Source organism: Cynocephalus volans, chromosome 6, assembly GCF_027409185.1.
Source record: "Cynocephalus volans isolate mCynVol1 chromosome 6, mCynVol1.pri, whole genome shotgun sequence".
NCBI lineage: Eukaryota > Metazoa > Chordata > Mammalia > Dermoptera > Cynocephalidae > Cynocephalus > Cynocephalus volans.
Window position 1 is genome coordinate 149,346,591 of NC_084465.1, and position 17,434 is coordinate 149,364,024.

Below are 17,434 nucleotides of genomic sequence, written 5' to 3' on the forward strand. Positions count from 1 at the left end.
AAGAACACAGACACACACACAGACAGACACACACACACACATGCATACATCTTTTACTTCTCCACCCCCAAGTCAGATTCAGAACTTTCTATCAAGCTATTTTATAATCAAATAGCCTCCTCCTTTACATCTGCCAATGTTTTTTATTTTCTTTTCCGTGTAAACTACTAAGAAGCCTACCACAAATTATATTCCTTCCCCTGGAACATCTGTTTTAACCAACTACATCTTTCAGCATAATATTCTTACAAGGTATACCAAAAAAAGTAAACGAGTGAACAATATCTTAAGAGAAATACAGTAAATGTATCCATAACTAATGAGTTTACAATTTAAATCCAATCTGGATATATGCAACTATTGATGCAATTCTAATACTGTGAGCAATAAAATATTAATATAGCGTCAAACACCTGATTCTTGGCGTTAAGTCCTCCAAATAATTTTTTAAAGTACTTGTTTAACATTACTAATCCTAAACAGGCTAAAGAAATCAATTAACCTTAATGAGCACAACAAAAAAGTAAAGAAAAATTCCAGAGTAAGTTCAAGTAGAAGAAACTATTCCACAGACTCATTTTGTAAGTTGTACACTTAACAAGAAATCATAGGCCACTATTAGACACTTAAAGTTTTCTCTTAGTGCACGATAACTGTCTTCTAAGAATAAGCAGATATACAGCACATATTGTACACAAACACTGATAGTCAACTCTGTACCCCACAAATATGTATAATCAATTAAGTTTTAAACTAAAAAAATCAAAAATAGGAGAAAAAAAAAGCAGATATAGAATATAAGACATTCCTCATCTCAATTTAAATAGGCTACCTAAAGAAGGAAAGGAAAATACAGTGATTAATATTATAAACCACTCTGGCCATAAAGGAAGAGCAGAAAGGACATAGGAACTAATCGGGTAACTGGAAAGCAGTAGAGAATACAATCGAGTGTAAACTGGCAAAGTAAATTCAAATCCTAAATCTGAAACAAAACTTAGGGAACAAAAGGAAGCATTTGGGGAAGCAAGCAGGTTTTAATAACAATGAAATTTGCCCCAGGCTCCCTGCTGGAATGAGGGCAGTGCCACAGGCCTCGCCCGCACCCCACTTTCTCCTCCATCCCCCCCCACCAACTGCTCTGAAACATCTTAGAATGTAAAAAAAATAATAATAATCAATAAACTTAAAAATGACATTTGCATGGGGTATTCTAGAAAGATTTGTGCTATGGAGTGTTAGTCAGAAATGGGATGTATGAATGACTTTTTCTTGGATTGTTACCAGATGAGGAAAATATTCCAATTTAGAATGGAAGAAATATGACCTTGGGTTTGGCAATGAATTTTTAGACACACCAAATTCACAGTCCATGAAAGTAAAAATTAATTTGAACTTTACTAAAATTAAAAACTTGTGCTCTGAAAGACACTGCTAGAAGAATGAAAACACGAACTACAGACAATGAGAAAATATTTGCAAATTATATATGTGATTAAAGACATATCCAAAATATGCAAAGAATTCTTAAAACTCAAAATTAGAACACAATTTTAAAAATGAATTAAGGATCTCAACAGAACCTCACCAAAGAAAATATACAGAGATACTGGTCTGGACAAAAAAGAAAAAAAAAGAAAGAAAATATACAGATGGCAAATAAGCATATGAAAAAATGGTCAACATCATATTATTAGGTAACTGCAAATCAAAACAACAATAAGATACCACTACAAACCTATCAGAATGGCTAAAATCCAAAAAACTGACAATACCAAATACTGGCAAGGGTGTAGAACAGCAACTCTCCTTCACTGCTGGTAGGAATGCAAAATGATTCAGTCACTTTGGAAGACAGTTTAGCAGTTTCTTGCAAAGCTAAATTCGGGCTTACCACATGATCCAACAATCACACTCCTACATATTTACTCAGATAAGTTGAAAACTTATGCCCACAAAAAGACTGGCATGCAGCTTTATTTACAACTGCCAAAAACTGGAAGCAACCAAGATATTCTTCAATAGGGGAAAGAATGAACAAACTGTGAGACATCTATACAACGAAATAGTATTCAGCAATAAAAAGAAATGAGTCCACACTGACCAGCCGTGAAAAATTTTAAAAAGAACTATATCTGGGCCTGGGGGGGACCCCAGGACCTATGCACTTTATTTCTGTCCTCTCCCACCTGAAGCTTCAGCTGAGAACTGTGTAAACTGCTGCCCCCCACCCCCATTCCACCCACAGTGCAATGTACCATCAATGCACATGTTTCAAAAAATTTTCTTCCTGCTGCTCAGCTTGGGCCATTTTGTTTTATATACTTAAAATTACATTTAAAAAAAGAAGAAAAAAAAGAAATGAACTATCAAACCACAAAAAAATGTAAATGAATCTTAATTATATATTGCTGATGATCTATGTGATAATGGATTAGACTTGGAGACATCAATATGCACTCAATTTTAGCTTACCGCAGATACAGGTGGCTATATAAATATTACAGATATGTGTACATATACTGTTTAGTAAACACACCCATATTTCCTTGCTGTCCGTAAAAATGACACCCTAGCAGCAACAAGCACACCTAGCACTCAGATTTGGTCTCTAATACCATCCTCCAAATAAAGGAACAAGGGCTGTTTGGAGAAATGAAAATGAGCATGCAGCATCTTGTACTGCCATATTTTTACTTCTCCCCCAATATGGATTTTAAGTGTTTGATTAAAATACTTATTTCCTAGACAACAGTATTCTGAAACTATAACTTAAATTAAAATTTATACCACGCATATCTAGCTGATACTCATATTAACATTTTACATTACACTATCCCATGTTTAAATAATTTAAATCAACTTACATTTTTTTGTTCTTTACTTTTAAACACTGCATTTATGGTGATTATGATGTGTTTTCCTCATCAAAACATAAATGACAATTATGTAAGAGGTACTAGGTCTCTTCATCATAAAAGGCTGTTATATCTTCAACCTCATTTTAACTTTTTTTTTTTGGCAGCTGGCCAGTATGGGGATCCAAACCCTTAACCTTGGTGTACCAGCACAATGCTCTAACCAAGTGAGCTAACCAGCAAGCCCATTTGGTTAGTTGGAGAAATAAATACTGACAAAGTCAGATACACAGCACAGCAGAAAGTGTGGAATCTAAAATATTCAAAAAATTTTCACAAACTCAATACTTTAGTAAAGAGTCCTGACCAAGCCCTTTCAGACCAAAAAAACACCAAGGACTAAGCTGGGTTTTAATTCCTTCAGATCTACTTTCACATACTAAGAGAGTTTTAATGTGACAATGTGAGATACCAAGAAGACACCCTATACCATAATTAGTAAAAAATCTAAGGAACAAAAAGAATTTTTTCTTGATCCAACAGGGTTAATACCCTTTTCCCTTCAGATTTTGTTATTTCGTTGAAAGCTAACTATATCCAAAATAGCTCAACGTTATTAACCTTCAAAATCATTCTTCTATGATGATAATTCTGCTTCTACATTTTTCAGGTTTCCCTTCTAAATACACTCCAATCAATGAATTCCTCCTTCTACACTCAAGACCCTCAAAGTGCTATATTTTAATTTCTTAACAAGAACTTTCTAAAATAATCAGTTTTAAAAAAACTGGAAGAAATTAACTTTTATTTCACGTAATTTTGACTTTGCCTCTGTGACCTCTCATCTTCCTTGCCTTATATTAACACCTTGCTTTTCCTTTGGGAAGGCACCCATGCCCATGGTCTTACAAAACTAAACATACTCTTAACATAGATCCAGCAATTGTGCTCCTTTACCCCAAAGACTTGAAAACTTATGTCCACACAAAAATGTGCACAAGAACACCCTCACAGATGCACCCAGAAATAATGTTTTATTAGCTACCTGAGCTTTCCTTATCACAGTGGAGTTGACACATGAAATTAACCATCATGGATTGTCCATATCTTCTGCATAGAAACACAACTGATTTTTACATATTGATCTCGTATCATGTGAATTTGCTGATTGGTTGATGAGCTTTAATAACTTTTTTGCAGATATCCAGCATATGGTTAAGAAAGCAGTTGCCACAATGTCTCTGATGAGGAAGGGTGCACGCCAGACACCATGAAAGTTCACAAAGAGGTAGTCCCCCTGATGCAGATGGAAATTCAAAGCCTGCTCAAAGACCTGATTGCAAGGACCCAGCAATAAAGGCACCACCTGTGTACTATGTGTACCTGACAGGAAGTGGTTTACAACTCACCGGCCGAGATACATGACAGTTAGCAGCTATCTCAAAGATGACTACTAAGTTCAAGATGAAGTCCGTTTATAAATAGAAAAGCTCATGCTGTTTCAGTCCCTGAATGATTCTCAAAAGTGTGGTTCCTGGACCAGCAGCATCAGAATCACCTGGAAACTTGTTAAAAATGCAAATTTTGTAGTTCTACCCATTACCTACTGAGTCAGAAAATATGCAATGGGGCCCAGTGATATGTATTAAGGTTTGAGAACCACTGCCTTCTTTGATTTCTCCTCCCAATCCCTGCAATACAGCAGTGGGTGAAACTGAGTGGGTGACTTGGCAAAACCACAAAAGTATTCACTGGAAAAAACTATTAGAATGCAGATTGTAGGCAGAGCACTGCTCCTACTGGGAATAATAGATATCACAGTTTTTGTCATTTTACTGTTGGAAATACAGAAATCTCTCTGTAGCTACAGCACATTTATCAAAGGTATTTAGAGTCATTCTTGTAGTAAGGTAATTTCTCTGCTCATACGCAGTGCTTCAAAAAGTTCATGGACGGATTTGTATTATTTATAGAAGTTTTTGTACAAACATTGGTAGTAATTCTTCATTAACTGTTGATAGAATTTACTATTAAGCCACTTGACACTAAAATTTTTTTGTGAAAAGATTTTTCATGAGTATTTTATTTTTAGTTATGACTCTTTATGTATTCTATTTCTTTATATATTTGTCTAATTATATGTTTTATTTCTCCAGTTTCCCTTCATAATTGGTGTCTATCTAGACATTTATTTCTATTTTTCAGTATTTCACAGAAATAGATTTTCCAGGCAGCTGACATGAAAAAGTCTAGAATAATAATATAGAATGAACATTTAGTCCAATCAATGAATGACTCCATATTCCCTCTGTTGTAGGGTGGAGAATGATTATAACTGCAGTACTTAATACTCATATTCATTGTGTAAAACTTATGACTTCCTGAATATAATAAAAATAGTAAAACTGTCACACAAAAAAACCAAAAAACCTGCACATGGATGTTTTATAGCAGCTTTATTCATAATTGCCAAAACTTAGAAGCAACCAAGATGCCCTTCAGTAAGCGAAAGGATAAACAAACTGAGATATCCATACAATAACATACTATTCAGCACTAAAAAGAAATGAGCTATCAAGCCATAATAAAATATGGAGGAAACGCAGGTGCATATTACTAAGTGAAAGAAGCCAAAGTGAAAAGGCTACATACCACGTGATTCCAATGCAATGACATTCTGGAAAGGGTAAAACTATAGAGACAGTAAAAACATAATGGTTGTCAGGGGTTGGGGGGAGGGGTGGATGTGTAAGTAGAGCACAAAGGATTTTTAGGGTAGTGAAATACTCTGTATAATACTGTAATGGTGGATACACATAATTATACTTTTGCCCAAACCCTTAGTAAAACACCAAGAATGAATGCTAATACAAATTATGAATTTTCAATGATAATGACGTGTCAATGTATGGTCATCAATTATAACAAATGTACTACTGTAGCAGAGGATGTTGATCATGGCAGAAGCTATGCTTGTGTGGGGCAAGGGGTCTATGGAATCTCTATACCTTCCTCTCAATTTTGCTATGAACCTAAAACTGCTCCAAAAAAGTCTTTTAAAAAAATTTATCCATGTAACTCACCATATTAGCAGATTTTTAAAATATCCATGTCATCATCTTGATAGATTCAGAAGCATCATTTGATAGAATCCTATATTCATTACTGAAAAAAATAATAACTAAGAATTAGATGGGAATTTCCTCAACTTGACAATGGGCACCTACGAAAAATCTAAACATTGTACTTAGTAGTGAAAAACTGAATGCTTTCCCCCTAAGACCAGGAAGAAAGAAAGGATTCAGCTCTCACCACTTCTCTCCACACTGGACTGTAGATTCTAGCCAGTGCAAGATAGCAAAAAAAAAGGGGCGGGGGGTAGTGAACATACAGAATGGAAATTAAGTAAAACGTTTTGTATTTGCAGATTACATGACATGATCCTTTATGTAGAAAATCCTAAGGAATATACAAAAGAGCCACTAGACCAATAACTGAATTTAGAAAGGTTTCATTACACACAAGTGTATTTCAAAAAGTTCATGAAAAGATTTGTATTATCTTTTAATTCTATTTTTCCATGAACTTTTTGAAGTACCCTCATGTAAGGTAAACATTAAAAAATCAAGTATATTTCCATATACTAGAAACAAGAAGTCAGAAATTGAAATTTAAAAATACCATACACGGCAACAGCACCAAATACTATGGAAAAGGGCAAAAGTGGTGTAAGACCTGTGTACTCAAAACTGCAAAAAACTGCTGAGGTATATTTTAAAAGACCTAAATAACTGGAAAAATATATGGTGATCATGGGTCAAAAGACTCAATATTGCTAAGATGTCAAGTATCCCACAATTCATTTATAAACTCACTGCAATCCAATTCATCATCCCAGAAGACTTTTCTAAAAAAGAAACTGACAAACTGATTCTAAAATTTATATAGAAAAGCAAAGGACCTAGAATAACCAAAAACAACTTTTAAAAAGAGTAACAAAGTTGGACGACTTACAGAACCTGATGCCAAGAATTATTATAAGGCTACAGTAATCAAGACCGTGTGGAACTGGCATACAAATATACACATGGATCAATAAAACAGAATAGAGAACCCAGAAATAGGCCAATACATATGTTCAATTAATTTTCAACAAAAATGAGAAAGCAATTCAATTGGGCAAGGATAATCTTTTCAACAAAATGTAACTGAACAACTAGAAAGTTATATTTCAGGGGAAAGGGGGGTCTTCACTACCTCATACCATACACAAAAATTAACTCAAAATGGATCACAGACTGAAATATAAGACCTAAAACTATATCACTTCTATAAGCAAATATAGGAAAAAGAATAGTGGCTATTAATTTAACAAAGATTTCTTTAATAGGGCACGAAAAGCATGAAAAAAATCAAATAGGATTTCATCAAAATTAAAAAGTTTTGCTCCTCAAAAGACACCATTAAGAAATTTAATAAACAAGCCAACAGACTTGGAGAACATATTTGCAAAACATCTCAACAAATAACTCGTATCTAGATTACATAACAAACTCTCACAAGTCAATAAGACGATGACAAATAACCCAATAAAAACCAGGATCTATAGATAGTAAATGAGCTCATGAAAAAATGCCCAACACCTTTAGTCATCAGAGAAATGCAAATTAAATCCACAAGGAAATACCACCACACATCTACTAGAATGGCTAAGACTGACCATACCAGAATTTTTGAGTTTGGCGGAAACTTAAAAATTTAAATATACATCTACCACACAACCCAAGGATTTCACTCCTAGGTATTTATCTAAGAAAAATGGAAGCACAAGGACACAACTTCACTTGTAACAACCGGAAACAACCCAAATGTCAATCAACAAGTGAATGGATAAACTAATTGTGATATATCCACACAATGGAATATCACTCAGCAATGAAAAGTAATGAACTACTAATATACATGACGAACTGGGTGAATCTCAAAATAATTCTGCAGAGTGAAAAAAATCCAGACAAAAAAAGAGTGCATACTATGTGAGTCCATCTGCATAAAATTCTAAAAAAATACAAACTCATTTATAGTGACAGAAAGCAGATCAGTAGTTGCCAGGGGACAAGGGGAACAAATTACAAAGAAGCTCAAGGAAAAGTTTGGGGTGCAATAGATATGTTCATTACCTTGATAATGGTAATGGTTTCACAAGTATGCACATATGTCAAAACTCATCGGGCCAGCCCCGTGGCTCACTCGGGAGAGTGTGGCGCTGGTAGCGCCAAGGCCGCGGGTTAGGGTCCTATATAGAGATGGCTGGTGCACTCAATGGCTGAGCGTGGTGTGGACCACACCATGCAGAGGGTTGCGATCCCCTTACCAGTCAAAAAAAAATTCATCAAATTACAAATTTAATATATGTGCAACCTGTTATACAGAAATGATACCTCAATAAAACTGTTAAAATAATGCAAATTAAAACTACCAGATATCACACCCAACTCCCAGAATGTCTTTAAAAAAATACGAAGAATATCCTGTATGGTAACGATACTGGAATTCTCATTCATTGCTGGTGGGAATGGAAAACGGTTCAGCAACTTTGGAAAACAATTTGGCAGTTTCTAATAATGTTAAAAATACACTTACCATATGCACCAGCAATCCCCCTCTTCTACATATTTACCCAAGGCAAATGCAAACATAAGTCCACGCAGAGGATTTACATGAACATTCATAATAACCAGAAATTGAAAACCACTAAAAGGCCTATCAACTGTGAGAATGCCTTAACAAAATGTGGTACATCCATCTGTAAAATAGGAAACAATACAAACCTCAAAAGATCCTTGTGAGAATGGAAAGAAAAAATGTGAGGAAAAAACAACATTCAGTAAGTTATAAAACATGATAAAGAGTATCACATTAATCACTGCTAACTCAAGGAAGCAAAGGTTGTGATACTAGAAAAATACAAATCATATAGTATGTAGCCTTATGTCTGGCTTGTTTCACTTGAAATAATGCTTTTGAGATTCATCCAGTTGTATGTATCATAGTTCATTCCTCTTTACTGTTTTTGTGTATGCATGTTATACCTCAATAAAACTGAATTTTTTTTAAAAAGCCCAATATATATATAGCAAAATACTGGTAATTTTCAGCCAGCTTTTAAAGATATTACTCTAATCTCATCATTTCCTAAATTCTGCTGTGTAAGAGAGAGAGAAAGAGCACAGAACTCAGGGTCAGAGGCCAGAAATTTAAATCTAGGCTTTTGCCATTTCTCAGCACCTTATCTGTAAAACAAAGGAAACAGTACAAACCTCAAAATACTGGAAAGAGAAAAGGAACTTTGTAAAGGATAAGACATAGTTAAATGACAGAGTATCCATATTAATCATTGCTTACTAAAGAAAGCAAAAGTTGTGAGAGTAGAACAATATTCAGAATGCAGTGATCACTTATAAAATTAGTCCCTCCTCAAAAGTCTTGTCTGTGCCTCTTGCTGTGTGATTTAACCTTATTTAACCTCCATGAGCTTCATTTTTTTCCATCTGTAAAATTGAGCTTATGAATAGTACATACCACATATTGGGAGAATTAAATGAGTAAATATGTGTAAAGTACTTGATACAGTGCCTGGCACATGCTAAATGCTTTATAAGTTTTAGCTCTCATTATAAAAACACTATTATTGCTACCCTATCAGACCCAAAGCTAGCCTCCACCTTGTCCAACCAAGCTGCAGTAGTGTTAAGACTTAACAACACTCATTCTCAAACTTTTAGTGAGCAATAGAATCATCTACAGAGCTTCTTTATTTTTTTTGGCAACTGGCCAGTAAGGGGATCTGAACCCATGACCTTGGTGTTACTAGCACCATGCTCTCCCAAGTGAGCTAACTGGCCAGCCCTCTTTTCTTTTTAACAAACTTTTTATTTTGGAAGAGTTTTAGATTAACAGAATTACTGCAAAGACAGTACAGAGTTCCCATATACCCCAGACCCACTTTCCTCTATTATTAGTACCTTACATTATGGTATATTTGTCATATTCAATAATTATGTATCAGTACACAATTCAGATTTCCTTAGTTTTCCCTAAATTTCATTTTTCTGTTCCATGATTCCATCCAGACCACCACAGACATTTTGTAGCCTATTCTAGAAAGTTTTCAAACCACAAATTACTGAGTCTCAACCCTAGATATTCTATTGACAGTAGTTCAAAACTGATGGGGGCCAAAAATTTACATTTCTAACAAGTCCCCAAGGGTTGGTGATGGATCCAATCCGAAAACATCTCCGGGGATGGTTCCCAGACCTCCCTCAGATACCAAATTCTGTGGATGCACAAGTCCCCAATATAAAATGGCACGGTATTTGCATATAACCTATGCATATCTTCCTGTATACTTTCAATCATTTCTACATTACTTAAAATATCTAATTCAATGTAAATGCTATATGAATAGTTGTTATACTGTATTGTTTAGGGAATAACAAAAGTCTGTTCATGTTCAGTACAGACACCATGTTTTTTCCAAATATTTTTGATCCACGGTTGATTTAACCAGGAACAGGAAACCCACAGATATGGAGGGATGTCTGCGCACTTAGAATAGCACTGGTCTAGATTTTAAACTCCAGAACTGTTGTTCAATACAGTAACCACTAGCCAAATGCAGCTATTGAGAATTTGAAATACGGCTAGTGTAAACTGAGATATGCTGTAAGTGTAAAGTAAACATGAGCCAGACAAACTCAGTCCAAAAAAAAAAAAAAGAATGCAAAATATCTCATTAAGAATTTTCATATTGATTACACGTTAAAATGAGATAAATAAATTTCACTTATTTTTTTTTCCACTTGTTTACTTTGTATAATTGTGAGTACTAGAAACTTTAAAATTACACAGGTGGCTGGCATTCTATTGAACCACTGTGGTCTGTAGTCTGGACAGAAGAACAGCACCCATATGACCCAAGGGCTTGGTAGAAGTGTGTGGAGTATAGATAAAGCAAATGTATTTCACAGGGCCTGGTTTTCAAAAGCCTTGCAGTTTAGCCTAACTTCTTAAAAGTACATATAAAATGTTAACGTTGCAAAAGACAGGAAATTTTCCCCAGGCTATAGTCTCTGCTGTAAGATAAAGAATTGTAACACAACAAGGTTGCTGGTTCAAAGACAGGTTACTGACTGATATGTAAAGATACTGGGAAATTGTGGTAAGGAGAGAGAATGTTTGCTAATATCAAGCTTTTGTTGGTGGATCGACTTAACTTCTTGTAAATTGCATTATGGAATGTCACCTTGCTTAGTTTACTGAATGTTACCAGCTTCTATTGTTAAACTTGTTAAACTATACTTTGCAAAAACCCCACCTATGTTCTCTTCCCGTAACTTCCTGATCTGGAGAATAAATGCAGGAAGAAAACCCCAATTCATGGTTAATTTCCCAAATGGAAGGAATGCCTCTCTCTTGAGGGTTCCAGGAGATTAACCCCTTCAGGTCTTCTCACTGCTCAGAAGAGATGGGCTTTGAGTAATCCCAGGGGAAGAGGGGTGACAAATCCGTGGGAGGCAAAGCAACAGAAGTGCAGGTGATTTCTACACACATTAAAGTTTGAGAAGCACTAGATTATCAACAGGGGCTGGGGGCGCTTAGATATTCAGCATTTGGCAATTCAGTTCAAAGAAAAAGCTAATCAACTGCAAGATATTTATTAAGTCAATGAAGGTAATACGGAAACGGCTGAATCACAGCAAAGCCACCCACCAAGGAGGCACGATGAGGCCAGTTAACTGCAGAAAAGAAAAAACCCAAGGATGGTTGCCCAATGGATTCCTCAAAAGAGGATAATGTGAAAAGGACGATTTGAAGTACAATAATGCTACGTGGTATCATCATACCTTTTCACACCTGATCCATTCTACAAAATAGTGTGCATCTGCAAACTCAAGTTGTTAAATAGAGGATAAAAGCTTAATTTCACTTTTCTCTCCCACTATATATTATAAAATGTAGTGCCCATTTTATCAGATAAATAAAATTTTAGTACTACTATTTAATAATTTTACAGATCACCTGTATTCACTGTTTTATTTCAGTCATTTTAAAAATTGTATTACCCTTATTCTCAGTAATGTCACTTGCATAACTTAAAGTAGTTAAATTTGTAAAGCTCACTTTCTATCAGCCTATTTTAAAGAGTTCTAAGCAGATACTTTCTAACTAATAAAAGAAAAGCCAAATAATTAATTAGAATTAAGATACTGGTTTTCTACAGCATTTACATATTTTAATTTGTGCTTCGCAGCAACTGGTGTAGTAAGTTAAAAGCCTAAGAATACATAAAGTATTGACACTTATATATGGACATATGGACAACTACCCTAAGTGGCATTATATTAAGAATCAATCAGTGAGCGGTCTTCTCCAGTTTCCACGGTTGATAAAGAACAGAAACCTACCAATACTGGAACATAGATGCACACAGAGTATTATCTGTTACATTACACTTTATTTTTCCCCAACAGAAACACCTTCGGAGCATTAAAGTAGCATGGAGCTACACGCAACCATGGGTCACACATTTGTGCAGATCTGGCTTTTCAGGTGCCATGGCTCAGGGTCACCCCATCATCGCCTGCTCTTAGGCACTGCTCTGGGCTCCCAAAACCCGGCTCTGAAACGTTTCCAAGGCAATTTTAAAACAAAGAGAAAAATACTGCGCCAGCAGCCAGACTGTCTACGCGGACCAGAAGACGTACAAAAAGATAACCCATTCCCTAATACACCTTTCTATTGATCAGGTAAGGAAAACTGGATATGGACAAATACATCCCTATGCCACCGTTTACCAACTTTCAAGTATGAGAAAGGTCTGGCTAGGGGCTAGATACTCTTCAACAATCTTTAACCGTAACATTCCGAGTCCTCCACAGTCTCACCTCTAGAAACTAAATGGCAGAATGTGAATCAGCGACTCCTCATTCAATGCTCCTTCCTCCACATTACTCCCCTTAGGAATGCGTGCCTAAAGTCAATAAAATCTACTTCCGTATGTATTAACCTTAAAGCAAGACACCACCAGTCATGTTATTAGAGAGTTAAGCTAGAACTTTCAATAAAGGTATACCTTAAACATTTTGCTTTATTGAGCCTTCGCAAATACATTCAAAACTACTGCTACAGTCCAAAGGAAAACATTACACGCCTCGAAAACCGAAGGCCGTGCCTCTTTCTCTAATGATGATCCTGTGGCCATTGCTTAGAGGGTCTGCAGTAACTTAAGACACAACATGGAAAGGACAGAAATTCTAGGAAGACAATCAACTATCCTGAGACAGCAGGAGGGAGGGCGGCACGCTGGTCAAGACGATTTTTTGAACTCAAGGACTTTGAGGAGATTCCTCTCCACGAGCCGGAGGGTAGCAAATGTGCATCCAGCAGGGGCGGGGAAGAAAGTGCCCTGTTTAAGGTCAACAGTCCAGGAGCGAGGCCCAGGTGGGCTCCCTGGGTGGGCGGTGATCTGCACACCCCCCCGGCCTGCACACCCCCCCGGCAGTTAGGGAGCGCGCACCGAGCGGTGGGAGGTGAGGCAGGGCGGCACCGGGACAGCCTTTTACACACCACACACACACACACACCCACACACACACACACACCCACACACACACACACACCCACACACACACACACACCCACACACACACACACCCACACACACACACACCCACACACACACACACCCACACACACACACACCCACGACACCCTCCTTCCTGGGGGCGGGGCGGGCAGGCGCACACAGGAAGTCAGGAAACCCAGGGGGCAGAGGAGCCACAACTTCGGGCCATTTAAACCCTCTCGCCCACGTCAGCCGATAAGACTGGCAACGGCCTGTCCTCCCCCGGCGCCCACCCCCGCGCCCGACCCTCTCGCCGCGCTCCCGGCCTCACCTCGCGCGCACCTCGGCGCCGACGCGCCTCCCCCCAACTCCGCCGCCCTCGGCGGGCACAGCCCGGGCCCCGCAGCGCCTTTGTGCAGCGCTCACTAACCCGCCCTCTGTCCCCAAGTACCCGTGCGCCGCCACCTTACCGAGGGCCCGGCGGCCTCGCGGCAGGCAGCTCCCTCTTCCACCAGCGCCGCGGCTGCGGGACGCCGAGCCGAGCCTGGCGAGCGCTCACACGCGGCGGCCGCGGCCGGCCCGTCCCCTCAGGCAGGTCTCCCGGGGAGGGTAAGTTGCAGGGCGCGTCGGAGCGCGCCGGCGCGGGGGCGGGGGCGGGGCTCACGTGACCGCGGGGGCGGGGCGGGGCTCACGTGACGGCCCAAGCCCGCCGGCCGGGCGCGCGGCCAAGTGACTGCCAGGGCAGGCGCCGGGTGAGGCGCCCCGGTGGATCCCGGAGGGGGCGGGGCCGCGGGAGGAAGGCGGAGGAGGCCGAAGGAGGCTGAGGGAGCCGGCGGCCAAGTGGGCTTAAGCACTTTGTAAACATGAAGTGGGAAGCGTTGAGAGAAAATGCTGGGGGAGAAAAGGGCGAACGGGACACGGAAGGAGTACCAGGATGGCAGGCTTGAAGCCCAGGGAAAGACAGCGGGACCGTGGGTTCTGCCAGCTCTCTTCCTCGGCCCCCTGGCCGGCTGGGACCTGCTGCCAGGCGTAAATTAGTCGTTCACGGGCCCGGAAAGCCCACTGGGAGACTCGAAAAAGTGCCACACGCTGCCACGGGGACGAAATGGAACTCTGGGGATACTGAGTGCATTACCGGCTCTGTGCATTACCGGAGCTGTCCTTAGCCGGGGCCACCAGGGCATAATGCTGGGCCAGCTGTGCACACTCAGAGCTAAGGAGGCCCCTGGGGACCTTGGAGCAGCCGCTCCACCTGACAAGCGGCTCAAGAGCAGTATGACCGCAAGTTCAGCATTCAGCCCTCCACGGGGCCTGCTGTATGCAAGCCCTGTGGGGGCCACAGTGTCATTGTCCAAAGTCATTCCAGTTTGCAGGGATTGCAGCGTGGCAGCATAGAACACGGAAGTTATAGGCATTGAAGGTGTTTGATGGTGATGCTGTGGCAGAAGGAGCTCTGCTGGAATGGAAATCAGGAAAGAGACCTGGCTTCTGCCATTAATTGTCACTTCACCTTTCTGGACCTCAGCTATCAAATGAGTGTTGTTTTTATCTTTGCATGTGCTATTCTCTTCGTTGGCACCCACTGTTTTTTCTGTCCTTCTCGGTTCCTAACGTGTTCCCTTTTCCATGCACTTGTTCGACATACGGAGTAATGCCTCTATGTGCTTCTGAATCTGTTTTCCATACAATCCCCTATGATCTCTTTCAAACACGAAACAAGGAGAGCGTGCAACAAGGAAACTGTTCTCTGATAGGAATTCCCTGATAGCGTTATCTTCCCTGCTCCCCAAACCTGAATTGGGCACACTTGGTTTCAGCAAGAGATGGAAGTAAACAGTTTACATACACTTGCTGATCTGCTTGTAATTCCACTTCCTATTTCACAACCTAATCTCAGATGATACCACAATGCCCACAGTATGCTGATCACTACCAACAGCAGATGGAAGCAGATAAAAAGAACTCACTTGCTAGTGTGCTGTTTTAAAAGGACCTGATGGAGAGCTATGAAATCATATGCAAAGTCCTCTAGTTAGTTTTTAAATAACACTTGTAGCATATGTCTGGCGCCTGTGCTCAGGATCTAAACAGATCCTGTTTTCAGGATTTTGACATTTAACTGGCTCCTTATGAAGTAGCAGAGAGTTCCAAAATGTAGAATTCAAATGTAAGCTCCACACATAGGCAGAAATTTGAGTCCGATTTGTTTGTGTAGGTATCTCAAATGCCTAAAAGCACTTGGCATATGATGGATGCACAAGAAATTCCTGTTGAATGTAGTTTTGATTGAAAATGAACTATAAGTTGCTGAATAAACTTGTCCTACTTTCTTCTAATTCTTTAATAGGCAACCTACTTTTCATTTTATACTAAGTGAAAAGCATAAAATTATATCTAGCATCACTATTTCGGCTAGGCTGTTAGGAAAACAAGAAATTTGGCAATATCTATCAAAATTACAAACGTATATATACTTAGAACCTCCAATTTCACTTCTAGGGATTTATCTCACAGATATACTTTCACACATGAGAAATGATCGGGTATTATTTCTTTGTAGTATTGTTGAGAATAGCAGTAGTCCATACACAGGACACTGTGTTGAGTATACCTTATCTGAAATTCTTAGGACCAGAAGTGTTCTGGATTTCAGATCTTTTCAAATTTTGAAGTATTTGCAGAATATATACCGGTTGAGCATCCTTAATCCAAGAATCTGAAATCCAAAATGCTCCAGTGAGCATTACTTTATTGATCATCATGTCAACATTCAAAAAGTTGTAAATTTTTGGATCAGAGATGCTCTACCTGTAGTTAAATTATGGTATATCTATACATTTGATCATTAGGCTGATTTTCATGTTAAGATCTCCATGATTTCTTCAAGTGGAAAGGGCAGAAAAATGGTGCAGAATAATATACTAGCTTGTGTATGCATTAAACTAGGACAAATTAACTGTTGGGGTATGAGAACTCAGTGGGTGGAAGGCATAGGCGATAAACTTTTCACTGTATTTATATTTAAACTTTTTGGTACTCAAACCCTGAGAATGATTTATTTATTAAAAAAAAGTAAAATTAAAATGTTTGATTTAAAATTTCTCTGGTATTCTTATTTTGTTATTTAAACATTCAGGTTTCACCTATCTTATAAGGTTACCTGATCATAATAAACATATCAGGTTAACTAGTACACATGTCAGACAAACTTTTTAAAAATGTAGAGTTGTTTTCATTAAGTTCAGATTGAATAATATCTGTTATTTACTGTAATAATTTAAGGTCCAGGTACTACATTTAAGTTGAGGCCTAATGTACATCTTATTAAATGTATGTAAATTTTCAAAAGCAATTTATTTTTCTTGAAGCAGAGCCTTGCTTGAACATGTTTTAATTTCACAAACCATTTTTTTTGTCTGCTAATTAAGGTCAAGAAAAATGTACTTCGGGGAAAACACTAAAGGCCTGTGTTTCTGTATCTACCCACTTGCCCACTTTGTAATGTCAACTGCTCATGTTTTTATGGGTTGCACAGATGCTCCGTAAACGGTTTTGCCTATGTTTCAGTATTTGATTATATTTACTTGTGGGTTTAATTTCCAAAAATCTCAGAGAATGATTATAATGACTACAATAGCAGGCAAATTTATGTACTATCTCTTTAAGGATTTTAAGAGCTTTATTAGAATTTTCTTATGAAATTTCGCTGTTTTCATTTTAAATTCACATGATCAGTTTTGTAACTTATACTCTTATTAAAGACAAGTGCAGGCATAAAGAATTAGTACTAAAGGGCTAATAGACAAATTGCCACTTGGAGCTTTTTTCCAAATTTATATAGCCTGGCTTGCCTAATACAAGAATATTAGTAATTGACACTCAAATTTAAACTCTGTAATCAGCCAATCAATAATTCAGATATATTTTAATTGATAATTTGTTCTGC

General features: G+C 38.4%; 1 protein-coding gene across 3 annotated transcripts in view; it reads right to left on the reverse strand.

Moving 5' to 3' along the window:
* The window catches only part of ARHGAP12 (Rho GTPase activating protein 12), a 118,576-nt gene extending 104,492 nt beyond the window's left edge, over positions 1–14,084 (reverse strand). For all 3 annotated transcript variants that reach the window (XM_063098836.1, XM_063098835.1, XM_063098834.1), the window contains exon 1: positions 13,959–14,084. The gene's annotated coding sequence lies outside the window, so the exon portion shown is untranslated. The remainder of the gene's footprint in view (positions 1–13,958) is intronic.
* Between the last annotated feature and the right edge of the window lie 3,350 nt (positions 14,085–17,434).